The sequence below is a fragment of the Lissotriton vulgaris genome, chromosome 6 (genome assembly GCF_964263255.1).
Source record: "Lissotriton vulgaris chromosome 6, aLisVul1.2, whole genome shotgun sequence".
NCBI lineage: Eukaryota > Metazoa > Chordata > Amphibia > Caudata > Salamandridae > Lissotriton > Lissotriton vulgaris.
The window spans coordinates 366,076,772-366,095,628 of NC_141694.1; positions in this window are offsets into that span (position 1 = coordinate 366,076,772).

Genomic DNA, 18,857 nt, shown 5'->3' on the forward strand with positions numbered 1-18,857 from the left:
GAGCTAGTACGGTGCTCGATTCGGACAGCCTGATCGAGTCAGAGCCTCCGGCTCAGAATAGCTCCCGGAGATGGACTTTGGGGGTTCGCATCGGACCCCCTGTTACCCCCAGCCTTATGATTCGGACACAGGGGGAGACCCATGGGTCTCCCCAACACATGCATGGACGGTGCAGATGGCACTGATGCGTACCCACTGTAGGGGGCGCACTTGTCCGCAACATACACATTCAGTCAATGGGAGCCCATGTACGCACCGTACGACCGGCTCCCATTGACTTCTATGGGAGTCCGACCAAACCCAGTCCGACAGCATACGGCCGCATTGTACTCGCCCGGTTGGACTGCAGGAGTCCGGATCGGTCGGAAAACACCCCGGATCTGGCTCGGTCGGAGTGATTTCCGGCCCATATTGGAATCGGCCCCTTAGTCTCTGAAATGGAAGTTGAAAGTTGGATAGTCATAGGCGGGGTCCACCTGAAGCTGTTAATTTAGCCTGGAAAAGCTTAGGGTAGGAAAAGTCAAATATCATCCCGAGGTAAATCTTTGCACCTGAATGATACTTTCTGTTCTTTCGCCCAGTCAAGACTTATATGGTCAAACTCAGTCTCTTTTTTGGAGATCAGAATACTCCAGTGGGACACACCTACAGGCTGGTTCTGATGGTGGGTTGCACAAGACCATCAACCTTCTCACCCAGGGCATGTTGAAACAGATGTGCTTCTGTGGAGAAACCCCAGGCATAAGAAACATGTTTCTTCAGCCCAGCAAAGTCATGCCTTGGATGGATCGTCTTGGGTTGTTGGCCCCATTTCTTGAGTGGCTCGCAATCAAGATATCTCCATTTGCCACTGCTTTTCAGAGTTTGTAGGTGAAGCCCAGTTATACAAACCCAAGAGTTTCATGACCTCAGATACATCACTTTCAGGACTCACTCATAAGAGAAAATCAGCAGGATCCAGTCCAGGTCCAACGAAACTGGCCATTTTCCCATGTGTCTGTCCAGAGGTGTACAGCCCCCTCCTTTTTTCACTTAAAACTGGTTCTGGGGATAGTTAGTATAGAGCCAGCCTGCCTGCGGAAACAAACGTTTGTCTTCTAGAGGTCTCACTTCACAGTTTACAGGTTAATGGAATTCCTGGGTCCACCCCAGGTGGTCAGTCTTCAAGGGGAATAAATACGCCTTCCCAAACCCAGGCCAATGTTTCTGCTCTGGGAGCAGTTTTCATACCTCATTATGGTGAATCACTTATAGGCAGCTGACAGGCAGGCTAGTACAAATTAGCCTCCTGGACCCTCAGGCAGGGAAAAGTTACTTTTCCTACATATTTTTTAAATCTAACTTTACCAATAAACTAACTTTGTGATTACTACTAAATTTGTGGTCAAGTCAATTTTCAAGCTGGTCTAAAATATGAGAAAGCTGACTTAATATTTTAATCTGTACTCCAGTTTTGTCATAGGACAGCCAGAGCCTTCCACAGAAAATACTTTTGGGGACTTGTCACTGCAGGGCATAGTCCCATTACATTTCTACATATCTCACTTTTAAACACCATGCACCCTACCTTGTTGGCTACAAGGCCTGCAAAGTACAACTTACTCATTTTTAAAAGGGAGGTTTTCCCCTGCTAAAAGTGTTAAGTTGATAGGTCAAACTGCAGGTTCAAACTGCATCAGTCAGGCTACATTGGTCGGCCCGAGGCCATATTTTCTTGTGCCATACCAGTGGGTTGCCCAATAAGTGCTATAGTCCATTGGTGACATTTACCATATACAATGACTTTATAGGAGAGTTAAATATGCCAATCAGTAATTAAGTGAATTTTATGTTTTAGAGGTCAGAGCTAATACACTTGGCACTTGACATCAGTGCTTCACTATGCAGAGTAAAAAAAAAAGGCAATAAAATTCAGGAACAAATGGGTTAAACCCAGAAAAAGGTGTCATTTTCTTACAATAGTGTATGCTGTGGCAGAGATTAGGTCAACTCTTCTAATGTTGCACCAACATGATTTGCAAGCAGCAGAAGAAAGCAACAAAATGAACATTACAGGTAGGTGTGCAAAAAGCCCACATTGGCAGCATTCAATCAAAAGTTGAATGAATTTAACATCATGCAGTGGTAGCTGAGCAAACACTCAGTTTTGTAGCTAAGTGTGTATAGTAAGCACATATATGCACTATGAGCCCGTTTTACCATTTGGCATAGTTGGTACTCCATTGCAATGGTAGCGGCATACCTTCTTATTTAGAGTCGGCGGACTTTCAGTGTCGACAGTGGCACTGACGGCCCCACAAATTAAGGGCCATTGGAGTATTGTCATTTGTCATTATTTTTTTATTTTCAAAAAGAAAATCCTGCTGTGAGATTTTGTTTTGAAAATAATTCTTTTTTGGAAGTTTGTCATGTTGCTGGAGACATTTGTGAAACATTCAATGCATTTTCACTAACCATCGTGACAACAGTTCTGGAAATGCAACAGATGTCCACTGGGCCGGCAGGTATCTCGATATTTGGCAGGCAGAGTACCCTCACTATGACAGGAGTAAAGTACTCCACCATGGTGGCATTCCATACTCTTTTCTACAGTCCAAATCAGGCCCTAAGTAACTCTGATTTATTGACCTGATGCGGTATATAACTTATCAATGGACCCCAAATGTCTTTGGGGTGCGATGCAGAAGGTAATAATACTACATACACATCCAGCTGTTCATTGCATTATATAAGATCTTTTAGCTTGGGTGATTAATGGAACTTGCCCACATTACACTGCAATCCTATGCTTCACAAGCAAAAATGCCAGTGCAAAGCGCTTCATTATGCCAGCAGGGACCAGCTTAACAAAGCTTTGGGTCTAGTGTGCTACAAGAACCTTCCATTTCTGTAATTACACCCACAATTGTGCGCCAGTTTTTGCCACCAACCCCAAAAGCAGCCCTCCCAAGTACCACGCATCAGGTGTTAGACTAAAGCATTTTTTTTTTTAAATCTTTTTATTGAAAGTTGTTACTATTACATACAGGGCACGGCAATATTACTAACAAAATACATCACATTGAGAGAAAAAGCAAATAAAGCAACAACAATAATAAAAGGAGCAGCACCCAATTGAAGAAAAAAAAATGATCAGAAATATCAATCCAGGTTCTGAAAACATAAAACTAATCAAGCAAAGTTTCCATTCTGTAATATTTCCGTAAAATCACTTGTATCTCTCAGAATATTACCATCATAGCAATTAATACCTTATATGTTGTCCTAAATCACCCGAGTTTTACTCACATCTAGGTTTTATTCTATTTGCCCTCCTTCCATCGCGCAATAGGATCCCATATTAGCTTACCCAGCTTCCTTCCCCTTTTTCCATTCCGTGCATAGATCTCTTTCTCCACATTATATGTTGTTATTAATTTGGCCAACCAATTATGAAAGGTGGGTGGTATAGGATCAATCCATGCCGAGGCTATACATAATCTCATAACTGATAATGCTACAAATAAAAATTCCCTCCCGCTTGATAATTGTTCGTCCTCCAGATTTACTCCTAATAATATAGTTCCGGGAGTTAACACAATTTCGGTTCCTAAAATATTGTTTATGAAGCCTTCAATATCTTTTTTGAGTGAATATAAATGAGGGCACGTTGCAAATACATGTTTTAGATCAGCTTCCAGACTTCCACACCTATAACACTTAATACCCACAGTACCTCCCCATGTGCTATTTTTGCAGGGGTATAGTATAAATGATACAACGTTTTATAATGTTGCGCCTGCAAAGGTGCTGAGCATAACAAAGAATATCCCTTTTCTAAAGAGATACCAAAGCTTTCCCCGCTGATATTAAGATTGTCTTTCCATTTTTCGTTCCATTTTTCATAATCATCCGGTTTTGATTTTATCAATTCAGCATAAAACCTCTTGATAGTACAATCTTCCCCTATTTGAACCACTTCCATATTAGGATCGCGCCTAAAACCCAAAGCACCTCCCTTTTTATTCAAAAGGAAACTCCTAATTTGTAGGTATTTAAAAAATTGCCTGGTATCTAGCTTAAATCTAGCCTGTAATTCTGAAAATTGAAAAACCCCCTGTTTCCCCATTACATCCCCTATACTTCTAATTCCCTTGTTTTCCCACTCAATAAATGTGGAACCCGAGAAAATCTCTTGTGGAAGATTTGGGTTATGTGAAAATCTGGTGTACACATTATATTTCCCCAAGCCTATTCTTTTAACAAAACTTTTCCAAATTGTACATGCTGCTATGAGTGTCTTAAACTTTGTCCTCTTGTAGTAACTAGCCTCTGTAAACTTCAAAAACACATTCTGCACTTCTATTCCCAAAGTTAGTCCATAAATTGCCAATGTTCCAAATTTACTCCAACCTTCTGACTCTGCCCCTCCCAGCAAGCCAATCATATTTTGGAGAGCTGCTGCCCAATAATAAAGTTTTAATTCTGGTACTCCCCAGCCTCCCCTCTCTCTCGGAAGTATCATGAATCTGAGGGCTCTTCTCGTTTTCCCCTTTGCCCAGATGAATCTATTAATTATGCACTCTAATTTTTTTTATATTTTGACATCAAATAACAAAGGTATAGCTTTAAATAAATATAAAAATTTTGGGAGAACCAGCATTTTTATTATATATGTCCGCCCCACAATTGACATGTGCAAGTTGTCCCACCTGTCCAGGTCTTTCTCTACTTTCTTAATTAAGGGGGTCATATTCTTCTCTACTAACAAGTCCAAATCTGTCAAGATAATAACCCCTAAATATGTGCCTACCTGCGTCACTCGATTATCTATACAGGTAGTAAAAGAGTTTTTAATTATCTGCGTTTTTGATGTATTTAATTTATAACCGATATCTTTCCAAATTTCATCGCCTCAGTTTCCAGATATTCTATAGATTCAGTAGGGTTTGGAGTGATTACAGCAATATCGTCTGCATAGGCTAAGATTTTACAATGCCCGATAAGTGTTGTTAGAGGTATAATCATCTCAGACGCCTCTATTCTACGGATTAGTGGGTCCATATATATAGCAAACAAAAGCGGTGAACAAGGGCACCCCTGTCTAGTACCCCTTTTTATTCGAAATTGCCCCGTATTCCCAGCATTCACACGTAAAGTTGCTACCGGATTTAAATATAAAGTCTGTACTGCTTTAAGATATCCCTGTTTAATGCCTGTTCTTTCTAAAGCATACCAAAGATAATCCCAGGAGACCCGATCAAATGCTTTTTCTGCATCGAGTAACATTGCTGCCATCGGGTCTCCTGTGACTGTTGTAACATCAAATAAAGTTATTACTTTACGTATGTGGTGAGTGGTCCCTCTTCCCGGTATAAAACCATGTTGAGCACTACTAATTATTTTGTGGATTACTCTGGCAAGTCTTGATGCCAATGCCTTGGAGAACACTTTCACGTCTGCATTCATTAAAGTGATGGGTCTGTAAGATCCTGGTTCCTCCGGATTTTTCCCTTTTTTCAGTATTACTACCACCTCAGCACTCCCCCATGACTTGGGTGCTGATTTACCCAACTGTGCCAGTTGCATGACCTTTATTAGCTCTTCTTCCAATATATCCCAAAACACTTTATAAAACTCTATAGGTATTTGGTCAGGGCCCGCTGCTTTACCTGAGGGAAGTTTCCATACTGCCTCCTTAATTTCTTCTGTCTGCAAGACCCCCTCTAGACCATCTGCGTCATCCTCCTCCAATATATCTACCGGGATCTCTTGAAGATACTCCTTCATATCCTCTTTATCTCTTCGGATGTCTCGCCCCGCTAATTCATCATCATATAACTTCTCATAAAAAGTCCTAAATACTTCCCTTATTTCATTCGACTCTGTATGCCCCCTACCTAATGTATCCCTAATTTCTCTCACTGTTCCCACCGCTTCTTGTTGCCTTGTCCGGGTAGCCAAGATTCTCCCTACTGACTCACTCAAGTTGTAACACTTCTCCCTTTTAGTATTGTAAATTTTCGCTGCTTTGCTAGCTATATCGCTCTCTGCCTCGCCTTTTGCTTTCACTAGTTCTATCAGAGCCTTATCCATTTGACTCCCAGTCAAAGCACATTTTTCTAAATTCCCCTCTGCCTTGAGTACCTTCTCGGATAGCTCTAAATTCCTCAGCTGCATCTGTTTCCTTTTATAAGAATTATAGCTCTTCGTTTCCCCCCGTACCCCTGCTTTAAAGGTATCCCAGACCACCCCCAATTCCGCGGTATCCCTATTAAAGAAAAAAAAATCGCTAATCCATTTATTCATATGTTCTATATATTTATCCTCTTTTAACAGCCCTCTTTCAAAAGTACAATTTGTATATTGTCTAGCACTTGTTTTTGTTACCATTGTAAGTACTAAGGGATTATGATCGCTAAGGATCCGTGGCAGCCTTTCAATGTTTGAATTCGATATGGTAGTACTTGAAACAAAAAAATAATCCAGTCTTGCACATGTTCGGTGTGGGGCTGAGTAATATGTAAAACCTTTGTTATCCAATCTCTTTTTCCCCCATACATCTGAGAGAGCATTATTTAAGACTAAACTGTGTAGTGTCTGATTAACTCTCTTTTTCCGACCTTTATATTTTCCAAAAGAACCCAATCCTAATCCATCTGCTCCATTTATGTTAAGATCACCTGCCAGTATAATTTTCGGTGCCCAGGTAGCTAACTCCACATCTAAAAATTGAAAAATCTCGGGGTCATCCTCCGTTGAGCCATAAACAGTTACAAGCGTTGTCCACTCCCCATCTATAAAACACTCAACCATGGCCCATCTTCCCCATTTATCCTGTGCTTTCTTCCTAGTCACGGTATTATTATTTCTAGCTAAGATAGCTACCCCTCTTTTTTTAACCCCTTGACTTGAATCTACTAATAAATGAAATCCTAAATGACTAAGAAAGTGTGTTTGTGTTACCATAACATGCGTTTCTTGGATACATACAAAATCCACATTCATTTGTTTCAAGGCTACCGAAATGTTTGCTCTTTTTTGAGCATCATTTAAACCACATACATTCCATGTTACACACCTAACACCCATAGCTTAACTTATCATATCACTTTTCCCACCTACAGTCTCGTATGCACCCTAACCATATTACTGTCCAACATCTTATCAATTCTCTAGTATCATTATTTCTTATATTTCCTCCTTTGGATTTTCGCCTCCCTAACTGTTCTCCCATTTTTGCTGGTGCCCTTTCTAAACTACATCTCTCTCTTATGTGTCCTGCCGTGCCCTGTGCCCCCCCTAACTCCCCCCCAGCTCCCTCTTCCCCCTCCCCCCCCTCCCTTACTGGCAAATAGGTCAATCCTGACCTATGTGTGACAGCCGAGCCACCCCCCCAGGGGAGTCTCCCCCAGCCACTCCCCCATGGTTCATCTCTTAAAACCTTTATTCAAGGTATAAAGGAACTCGATCCCATCTTTTTTATTTCTTTGTTATGCAAGCTACTTGTCTTATGCCTTCAATCCGATCAGATTGTGTATTCCGTTCTCTATGTGTTCTCTCTTCTCGAAGAAAAGTCAGATACTCCTGCGCAACTATTTCAGAAAAAAATACTCTGAACTGACCATTAAGTCCTACTTTAAGGCGAGAAGGAAACAGCAGATACACTTCACACCCTACATTTTGAAATGGTATTATAAGTTGCCTCATATGCCATCTTCTTTCCACTGTTGTGTGGCAAAAATCTGGGCGAGCAAAAAAAGTTATATCTTTATATGTTCGTTACTTCATGGGTTTAGCCTTCATAATTACTTCCTCTCTTAATAAGTAATTTCCCACATACACGAGAATAGCTCTTGCTCTTGAACCCACATTGCCCTTTTTTTGCGTGAGGGGAAATCTAAAGCTAAAGCATTTTAATGTGGTGGTCTGTATCACTGTATTAAAATGCAATTATTATGCACTTTTAATGCCTTGACTGCCTGCAGACGCTGAGCCTGGGTGAACTAAGTAGATAGTAAGTGTCGGTCAGGTGCTGGCGTGCTGGAAATGGCAGCGCACATGCTGCTGGCGATCATGATGTTGCAATTTAACATGAGAGGCATACGCTTTTCCTTTCTAAGATTGTCATGTAAGGACTCGCTGTTGCCAGAAGAGCTGTAAGGAGTCCTCATCCTGAAAACAACAAGCTGTAGTGTTCAGGTGGAAGTGTGTTAGCATGCTAACATTCTGCAGTGAAAAGATCTGCGTTGGCATGCACATTAAAACATCAAGCACGTAAGTTGAAAAGACACAACTGATGGAAAGAAAAGTTAAGTAAAATAGGAGGAATGTTCTTGTGAGCCAGATGTGAGTTTGACACTTTGAGAGAGACGATCTGGGGCATGGCAAAGTGTTGTGCGAGCTTGGAGCATCCAAAGGTCTGAGAGGTCAATTGCGACCTGGTACCATGGCAACCAGCGTCAGTACGCAACGAGGCCCAGTGAGGGAACGTTATCACTGTCAATCCTGAACCTTAGGATGCAAGAATTTTAATTTGGTCAGTTCCCCACCCTGAGGAAGTCCTTGTTGGTAGTGTCAGAGGATTCTCCCTTCCGGCCACTACACTGAGAGATCCTTTTGAGACACCTTCTGACCAATGTATCACATCTATCTCCATAGATCTAACTGTGACACAATGAACATCCGAGAGCCTTAACTGTTTATGAGGTTCTGTCATTTTTCCCATCCACCTTCGCATGCTGTTAGGGTGTTACTCGTCCAAGTCTGCGTTGGACAGCTACTTGTAGCTCTTACCGTGAAGTATGTTGATTGTTTAAACATGTCAGGATTTTTTTGAGCATTTAGTCATTCTTTGCTGGAGCTACATACACACTCCATGTTATTGCCCACACCGTTTATTCACATGCACAGCATGATTCACTCAACAGAAAACACCTATTTACACCAGCTTGTCCTCTCCAAACCAGAAATTGATTCCTGTTTCCACTTCACAGCAACACTGTCTTAGAATCTGTCTGCAGCCAGTTAGTGTGACTCCGCAGACAGTTTACCTACAGTGACAGTGGCAGTCCGAAGTAGCCTGCTTTATTTTCCCAGCACTGTGAGACTTGATAAGTCAAAAATAATGGTGGTAATTAATGTTCCCACTGGAGAGAGGTCAGAGTTTTGCCCACTGGCAGTTTTGAATCTGACCATTAAGTAGCTCAGATGGTTAATATGCCTGCTGCAAAGAAAGTCCCCGAGAATATTATAGAACTATATTTAATGTGGATAGCTCAGTGGATTGCTCGTGGAGAAGTGTGGCTCACTGGTTAGAGCAGGCAGACCCTGAAGCAGAGGTCAGACCCGGGACCAGGGTTCAATTCCCGACGCAGCAGGGTCTTGAGCTCAAATGTCCACGGACTCGATAATTCTTGCTTCGGTGCCTGACCTAATCATGGGTTCACACTCTGCAACTCTGGGCATTAAGCTTGCTTAATCTCCACAACGGCCCCCCGCGGCGGGATGCCTGGCTTTCACCTTGGGGGTGCCCTGTAGGGACTATCTCACAGGGAAAAGCCAGGACGGGTTCCCAAGGCAAGCGCGGAGATACCCCTGCGGGGGTCGATTCAGGCGCTATATAAGAAACATAATAATAATAATAATACTTGCTGCTTTCGACACGAATATCCCTTTGTTACTTGTGGTTCAGCCACACCTAGCATTGAGGTTGGGGTGGAGGCTGTTGATTATTTCGAAATAATTCATTTAAAAGCACCAGCTGCACAATTAGATATTCTGGCTGCTCATCTTGGTGTAATTTCCAATATTTGTCTGTTTCCATGGATTTCATTGCATGATTTTGGGTCCTGAGAAAGTGTCATTCAGTACCACACATTTAAACGTTGAATGTCACTCATAAGTACAATGAAACTATGAAAATGTCACATATAAGCAAGCTGAAACCTTGACAAATGCAAATGCAATTAATCTGCATCCTCTGCCCAGCATTCAATACTCAGGGTGTACTCCCAGAGGCTGCTCTTTTTCAGACTTATTAGAGTGTGAGAAATTATATAAAGAAACGTAAAATATATGGTGCGCAATCAGTGGCAGCTGGTAGTGGTGAGGTGGAGGAGTGGGGGGAGATGACAGAAAACGAGGAGGTGGGTGGAGGGAGAGGAATCGGACAAGAAATATTTTTTAAAGATAGGGTGAAAGAAATGACCTGCCGCCTGCCACTCTTCTTCTCCGTGTCCTCACTGCAGCACCGGCTCCCAGACCCCCCTGTGGCCTATCCTAAAGCTGCTCTCATGCTTGAAAGCAGCATCAGGATTGGCCTGAGCACTGTGAATTTGTGCTCCCAGAGTGACTGGGAGCCGGTGCTTTGCTGTCTCCAAACCAGCAGCTGGGTTGAAGACAGCTCAGTGCGCATGTTGTTGTGGCCGGCCTGAGAAAGCAGGCCAAACTGACATGCGCGCAGTGCAACCACTCTCTCTCGTCACTGCCCTTGCGATGGCACCACCTCAAGGATAGCCCAAACTTTAGAATCTTAGAACCTAGAAAAAATTAAACAATAATAAAACTGTTTTATTATTTTATCGTTTAAGTTTTGAGGCTGTGCAGGGGGGGGGGGTGACGCTCCTCCGCCATAGCAGAGGAACCACCACTGTGCGTAATCTGCCACTGGGTGAAAGGGTGCTAATCTGTGAATAGCCGTCGCCCAATCCACTTCTGAAAGCTGGTTGCCTAATTTGACATTCCATTTGTTTCTAGAGCCTGACTTGACAATCTGGACTTCTACATGCACTGAATTATAGAAACATGCTATTAGACTTTTGTGAATTTAGTTTTAAAGAGAGATGGCCGCGTGAGCACAGGGCTCCCGGAACCCCCGCCGCTCTTTGCAAAATATACTGACGCTATCCTGATTTTTCAGATGGGTTACTGAAGATGAACCTCAGCTGATACCTTTGCTCTTTGAAGAATTTGATTTGGACTCTGGGAACCGCAGTTACGTTGGTCTGAACTTTTGAGGCCCACCTTTCGATGAAGCCGGGGGCTTGGCAAGCTGGCACGTAGGGAAAAAGTTGAACAACAACGGCTGAGGGGTCTTCCCCCAGTAGCCCTGCATCAACTTTCAGTTTCAGTTTTGGGTCCTGGCACTGTCAGATCGCAGAACTGTTCCGTTCTGTCGGAGATCCAGCCTGGGTCTGCCTCATCATCGTGTGCCTTCGACTCTCAACGCTTCTGTATCAAACTGCGTCGTCACCTCGGCCACGCGAGCCTACTCTTGTAGACTTTTGGTGACTTGCCTGCGAGCGGCCATTTTCACCAGGTCTCACGGGCCCCTCCGGGGCGCATCTTCCAGTATGGCCACCAGGGCCGATAATGAGAAGCGGAAGACCAAGGCGCCTATCCGCGGGGGACCGATTCAAACTAATATTATGGATCCTTATACCCAATCTAAAAGATCCCCCAGCGGCGCCAGCAGCACTCCGGAGGACGCCAAGGAAGACCCGGCTGTGCCGACCGAACTGTCTCTCCAAGACGTCATGAGCGCCATTGCCAATATGAAGGCTACCATTGGCCAGCAATATGAAGCTCTGGCTCATAAAATCGACACGGTTGCCATCGAAGTCACCTTGATCAGAGCTGACTTGTCTAAAACCAACCAGAAAGTGAAATCGCTGGATTTAAAGACTTCTAGCCTTACGGCCGATGTGTCGGAACTTCAAACGGAACTCAGCAACCTTAAATCATCCAACGACCTCATGTCTCATCGACTGGAAGATTTTGAAAATAGGGCAAGACGCAACAACATCTGCGTCATTGGTGTCCCTGAAAGCCCTGAAAATCCTTCAATGGACCTCCTGGTGGAGGACCTTGTTCTAAACCACCTTGCCCCTACAGGAGTGAGCAAATTCTTTGCCGTGGAACGTGCCCACCGTGTGCCCGGTGGAAAACCGAGGCCGGGCGCCCCTCCAAGGCTTATCATTGCCAAGCTCTTTTATTTCAGAGACCGGGATTCTATCCTGCAGGCCTCAAGGGTGAGCGGCCCGGTAAAATTCGAGAACACAGCAGTAAGCTTTTACCCGGACTTCACTCAGCTTGTTCAGAGGCAAAGGATGGGCTTTCAGGGTGTGAAACGAAGACTCCGAGACTTGGGCCTGAAATATGCTATGTTGTTTCCTACCAGACTCCGTGTTGAGTACGAGGACCGGACGTTTTTCTTTGATCGTCCAGAAAGTGTGAGTGACTGGCTGGATTCTCTGCCTGCCCGGAATGATTGAACTGAGCACCCTGGTGGCGCCGAGGGTGGCGAGCCAGAACAGAAGTAACGATGCGGTTCCCAAATTCCGAATACTTGACTTTTCACAGCTGGGTTCGATTGTCCTAATATTGTTATATTTCATTGTCGTACACCCGAGGGTGGCGAGACTCTTTCCTCCTCGAGGGTTCTTTTAGTAGATTAGTGTAATGGTAGGGTGACAGGCACACTGCAAGTTGGGGTGGCTTTTTAGTCTAATGCAGGGGTGCAGGGTGGGGGGAGTTGTAACGGGTTCAAGTTGGGGGTGGGGGGGGAGTGTTTTGGGGTTTGTTATCTTTTCTCAAGGCAACGTATTGTTCTTTTCTATGATCCGGTTATTGTGTTCCTTGTGGGGTGGGTTCCACATTTCTTGCTGGGAGAGGGGTAGTGGGTTGAGGCTAATATCTTGGAATGTCAACGGGTTGGGCGTTGGCATTCTTGTTCGGTCCTCTCTCCCCTTGGAGATAGATGACATAATCCTCGATGACAGGGGGCGCTACCTCGCCCTCACTGGTAGATGGGAGGGTAGGACTGTTTCGCTTATCACTGTGTATGTTCCACCGGGTCTACAGACCTCCACTTTCTCAGATATTGGGCGAGTAGTGCTGGGACTCCCTGATGGTACCCTGGTTATGGGTGGGGACTTTAATTCTGTTGTTTCTGGCAATATAGATCGCCACCCCCCCAGAGATCTTACCAAGTCTCAATCATGGCTGAGTGGGTTTTTGGAGACTTTTGGTCTGGTGGACTGCTGGAGGTTGATGCATCCAGACCAGATACAATACACTTTTCATTCTAGGGCCCATGGGAGTCTTTCCAGACTTGATTACGTTCTGATGCCGGCGGCGCAGTCCTCTTCTGTCAGGGAGATCAGACACCTTGCCCGGGGCATTTCAGACCATTCCCCATTGTGGCTCTGTGTGGACACTAGAGAGTGTGGTGCAGGACGAGTCGCTCCCATAAACCCCTGGTATTTACTTAATCCCACGACCCGTGCTGGTTTGGTAAAGTCCCATGATCAATATTTTCTTGAAAACAAGGGGTCTGTGTCCTCATCCGTGTCACTATGGGAAGCCTTCAAGACGGTCATTCATGGGCAGGCTCTATCCCGAATTGTTAATGCTAAGAAAACTAAAACTCAGGAAATTGTCCGTCTCGAGACCGAAATAGCCGAGCTGGAGAGTGACTTAGAATCAGGCGTTACTCATGCCAAAGTCCACACCTTTGGTCTGAAACAACTGGACTACAAATCCCTGGTTACGGATGCTGCCAAAATAATGCACAGTGAGCAGCAGGGAAGATTGTATGATGTTGGGGACAAGGCGGGTAAATTGATTGCATGGCTTGATAAGAAAGAAAGGGCGAATCGGGTGGTCCCCGTGATTCAGAAACTGAATGGAGTGAGTGTGACTGATCCGTGTGAGATAGTGTGGTGTTTTGTGGACTATTTTCGTACAGTGTATTCTCCGGTCTCTGATAGACCTGAGGAAGACTCTCATTTGTTGCTACGCGATATTGCACTGCCGCGCCTATCAGAGGCTGACCGAGACCTAATGGATGCTCCACTGTCGGCGGATGAGATTGCAATCGCCATTCGCTCTGTTCGCTCTGGCAAGGCCATGGGCCCCAACGGTCTGCCCATCGAACTATACAAATTGCACCCTGATAAAGTGGCACCGTATCTCCGAGATATGTTCCTTGAGTCGCGAGACCTTGGCTCTCTCCCTTGTGATCAGCGTTTGGCTACGATTGTGGTAATTCCTAAGGAGGGGAAACCTCGGGATCGCTGCGCTTCATACAGGCCCATCTCACTGTTGAACGCCGAACCTAAAATCCTGGCTTAAGTGTTGGCTACTCGGCTGATCACGGTGATTGGTGACCTGATCCACCCAGATCAATCTGGTTTTATCCCGCATCATAACACCTCACTCAACTTACGGCGTTAGCATGGCGTCCTCGCGAGGGCGGAGTCTATTCATGAACCGGCCATCTTGGCTTCTTTGGACGCCACGATGGCCTTTGACACTATAGAATGGCCGTATCTCTGGGCCGCCCTTGCGAAATTTGGTTTCGGTTCCGAGTTTATCGGGTGGGTGAAACTTCTATACGAGGAACCGCTGGCTCAGGTGGTCGTTAATGGCCGAGTATCTGATTCTTTTACTCTTGGGAGGGGTACAAGACAGGGCTGCCCGCTGCCCCCCCTACTTTTTGCGCTTGCCTTAGAGCCTCTGGCTGCTTGGCTCCGGTGGGAGCCTTCGATAAAAGGCATACAGTGGACTCCAGATTTTGAAGATCGGATCTCGCTTTATGCTGACGATATCCTGTTATACCTTACCTCCCCCCGAAAATCGCTTAATGTTTTGTTCGATGTTCTCACTTCGTTTAGCAAGAACTCATGTCTAGTCATTAATTGGACGAAATCCTGTGTCCACGTAATTTCCGGTGGTCTCCCCCCTTTGCCTCGTAGATTTGTTAAAATCTAGTTTGCGACATCAACATTATTGGCGCCATCTTGTCCCTTTTCAGGCTCGTATGTGCGCGTAAGTAGCAGCCATTTTGAATGCCATGGCCTCTCTGCCCACTGGCGATAGCCAGCGCGTCTCTCTCTCTCTCCCTCTGACCTCGCAAGCATTCCCCGCACGCTGACAGCCCCCGCTCACATGCTTGGGCCATAAACCTCCCCTTCAGTGCAACCCTGCCTCAGAGCCACATCCCGTTTCCAGCTAAACACCTCCCTCCATCCCTTTCATGATCTCGTATCCTTTGATAAACCCCCCTTTTTCCTCTGTGCCCGATTGTCCGGCTCGATCCCAGGCCACCACCTGGCCCTGCGGATGCAGTTTATTGGCCCCATAAAGTAGGAAGTTGCCCTCTTCAAAGGATCTACAACGGATCAAAGCCCCCACCCCATGAGATCCGATCAGCCGCACACATTCCGGGAACCGGCGGAATGTCCAGCTGCGCGACAGTCATCACCTACTGAGACCGGGGTGGGGACTTCTACTGTAAATGTGTGTGGGAACGGGCTTGAAGCAGGGATTCCGAGTACTTCTGTACTTCAAAGTATTTGCAGGAATGTGTCACATGTAATAAACTGTAATAAAGACCATAAACCTGTGTATAAGAGGCCAGGCCTCAGAGATGCGGTTAGAGCACCTCGAGAAGATACCCTGTTGTCTGATTTGATGTGTTCTGCTCCGTCGGAATAAACTCCTGTTTCCTGCCTTCCAGTCTCCAGCGCCTGCCTCTTTGTTTGATAATTTCGAGTGGTATGAGAGGCGGCTAACGCCGGGCAATACTTTAAGGTTCTTGGTCGAAATCGGCTCTACCTTTTAACAGATTTCCCTTCCAGGTCTCGCAGACGGAATTCAAATATTTGGGGATTTTTATATCATTAGACCCCGTCGTTCGTTATGAACGCAATTTGTTTCCCCCTCTCCAGAGGCTGAAACTCGACGTTGTTCGCTGGCGTAGATTACCATTGTCGCCGCTCGGTCGCGCTGTACTCTTTAAAATGATGACCCTGCCACGTTTTCTGTACGCGCGCCAGAATTCATTCGATATTATCCCCGCGGGCTATTTCCGGGAGGTGGAGAGCTTGTATAGGCGGCTTGTCTGGGACGGGCGTGCGAGAATCGCCCTCGCTAAGCTAACCCTCCCCTGGTATGACGGGGGCATCAGGCGGTATTATTGGGCCTCTCAGTTGAGCGCGATTAACCATGCAACGTATGCACCCAGCCCAAATCCGGCATTTGAGATGGATAAGCATCAGTTGCCAGGTGGGAATTATAACAGGGCGCTTTACTCTAAGGTGGCAGGGAGAAATTTAACAGGTCCCACTAAGATTGCTGTACGAGTCTGGTGTGATGCAAATGTGGCCTTGGGTTGGAAGGATCGACTGACACGCGCGACTCCTTTGTATGCGTCTGAGAGATTGGGATGCCTCTGGACAACGAAAGGTTTTGAGAAATGGGATATGATTGGTATTAGTAGGGTGGGCGACCTCTGGGCCAAGGGTGCAGTTAAGACTTTTGAAACGTTGCAGAAGGAATATGAGTTGAGCGACAGGGAGTTTTTCAGATATGCACAGGTTCGCCATGCCTTAACCTCTGTCTTTCCTGCTGGTGTCAATGTCCCTGAGTCCTCCCCGCTGGAAGATCGTGTGCTTGATGGTTATGTGCCTGATAGTACGATTTCATTAATATACAAAAAATTGATCAATAATCGGGCGGATCTCCTTGTACGCCTCAGAGAAGTCTGGACTGGGGATGGGCTGGAACTGGACGATGAAGACTGGCAGTCTGCATTATCTTCACCTAAGGAGGTGGCTATTCCCGCCCGTCTCCGCCTCGTCCAACTTAAAATTCTCCACCGTGTGTATGTCACCGGTCCTCGTCTGGTTTCTATGGGTTATTTGCTGATGGGCTATGTAGGCGTGGTTGTGGAGTGATTGGTACCTTCCTCCATATTATTTGGGAGTGCCCGGAGGTGGCCGCATTTTGGAATCGTGTGCATGCAGTGATGAAGAGTGTCACCGGAGTCGCGCTGTTACCTGAAGCCCGGCGATGTCTGTTGAATGTGTGGGAACCGAGCGATTATCGTGTCGCTCAGACTCGGTTGGCGACCCTTGGGAACATGATTGCCAAGAGAGACATTGCACAGTTGTGGGGTTCCTGGCGGCCGCCCACTGTGTCAGTATGGAAGGAAAACATGGATTGGTGTATGTTTAGAGAAAAGACTGTGTATTTGGCTAGGGGCAGACCTAGGGCGTGGACTAAGGTCTGGAGCCAGTGGAATGCCTACCGTGGGAACATATGTACACCCCTGTTTGATGACAATCTGGACATCTCCCTCTCCCCCTGATCCGACATTCCATGTCTTGTTTACATTTTGTTCCTATTCTTGGCTTCCCCGCTGGCCCCCCTGACCCCTCCACTAACTGCAGTCCACACAACTGTGCACTTGGAGGTCCCTCCCGTACTAGCACAATTCCGTGTACAATGTTCCATGCCTTGAGACTTGTTTTTCTTTTTTTCTCTTTTCTTTATTTCTCTTTCTTTTGTAAAAAACAAAATAATATTTCATTATGATACTATCCTGTGTTGCTATTGATCTTATCCTGAATCGCTGCCGGGCCTCAGGAATGTCGGCGAAAGAGCTGTGGTATATAATGATTGCTTCTACTTTGACTAGCGGCCGGCCCCTGTGGTTGTAGGCCCTTGTGTGTAACTTTATTTGAATGCACAATAAAGTTTAAAAAAACAAAAAAAAAAAAAACTGAGGGGTTCCAGATGAAATGCTGGAAATACAGCTTTGCAGGCTATGCACAGTCTATAATAAAGGAACTTCACCAGCGGGAAGCATGTGGCCGAATAGCAAGATCCTACCACTGGATACATTTGCTTTCTGCAAATATATCACTAACTCTGACAAGATTAGGTTTATTTAAAAAGAGTAAAGATTGTCATTTACAAGTCGGGAACCGCCAAGTATGACGATGAAGAAGCGGAAGGTCATCAGAGTAACTGAGGTTTAATTGGGGTCCTTAACCGCATTGCTGCGGCGGTTATTTTTCCCCTACGCGGCTTTTTTCTAAAAGCCGCGTTAGATGACGAGCTCAGCTCGTCATCCGCACCCGCCCCCCCGTGGCTGATGACGAGCTGAGCTCGTCATCAGCATCGAAGGGGTTAAGCAAAGTTTCTTTCAAGCTATCATCACGCAGGTGACATTGTACATTTTGGAATGTCTTCTTACCAACCTTATGTATAGCCTGGTTATGAGTGGGTTTGGTAATGCCTTACCACCTTCTATCGCCAGGTGGGGCATCAAAGGAGGAGGGAAATACCAATACTGGGCATAAGGTGCATGGGCAAAAAAGTAGTGTATTTCCAAATCAGGAGCAGCAAAGCCTCCCTGATGATATGGGAAGGTAAATTCTTCCCATTTGAGTCACAGTTGCTTGCCGGCCCAAGCGAGCTTGACCAGCAAGGGCCATGTGACAATAAACAAATGTTCGGGAAAAGGTAGTACAATAAGATTCAAGAGATATAACAATTTGGGAGAACAATCATCTGCATTAGTGCTCTCCAACCTACCAAGAATTAAGGCAGGGAGGTTCACCTCTTTGCCTGATTTTCAAGTTTTGTAATAACCATATTATAGTTTTCTTTAATAACAGCAATAGGATCCTGCTTGATCCATATGCCAAAACATATCATTGAGTCAAAGGACCAGACGAGAGGGTAATCCAAGTGACATTCCTAAGTTACAGAAGTGAGGGGACAGACGAGAGATTATTTATATTTGTCTTCCCTAATAATAGGGGGAACGTTATCCCCAGGATTTTAAATACAAACCACCATATTGTCAGCACATATTGATAGTAGGAGGTTCCAGACAGTGAAGTATATGGCATTTTTTTGACTAGCGTTTTCTTAATAGGCAGGCACGGAGTTCTTATATTAGGGATAGTAAAATCAGAGAGGGAGGGCACCCCGTCTAGTCCTTAGAGTGATGGGCACGGGATAGAGAATGAGCCATTTATATGGATGCATGCAGAAGGGTCCGTATAGCGCTCCTGGATTCA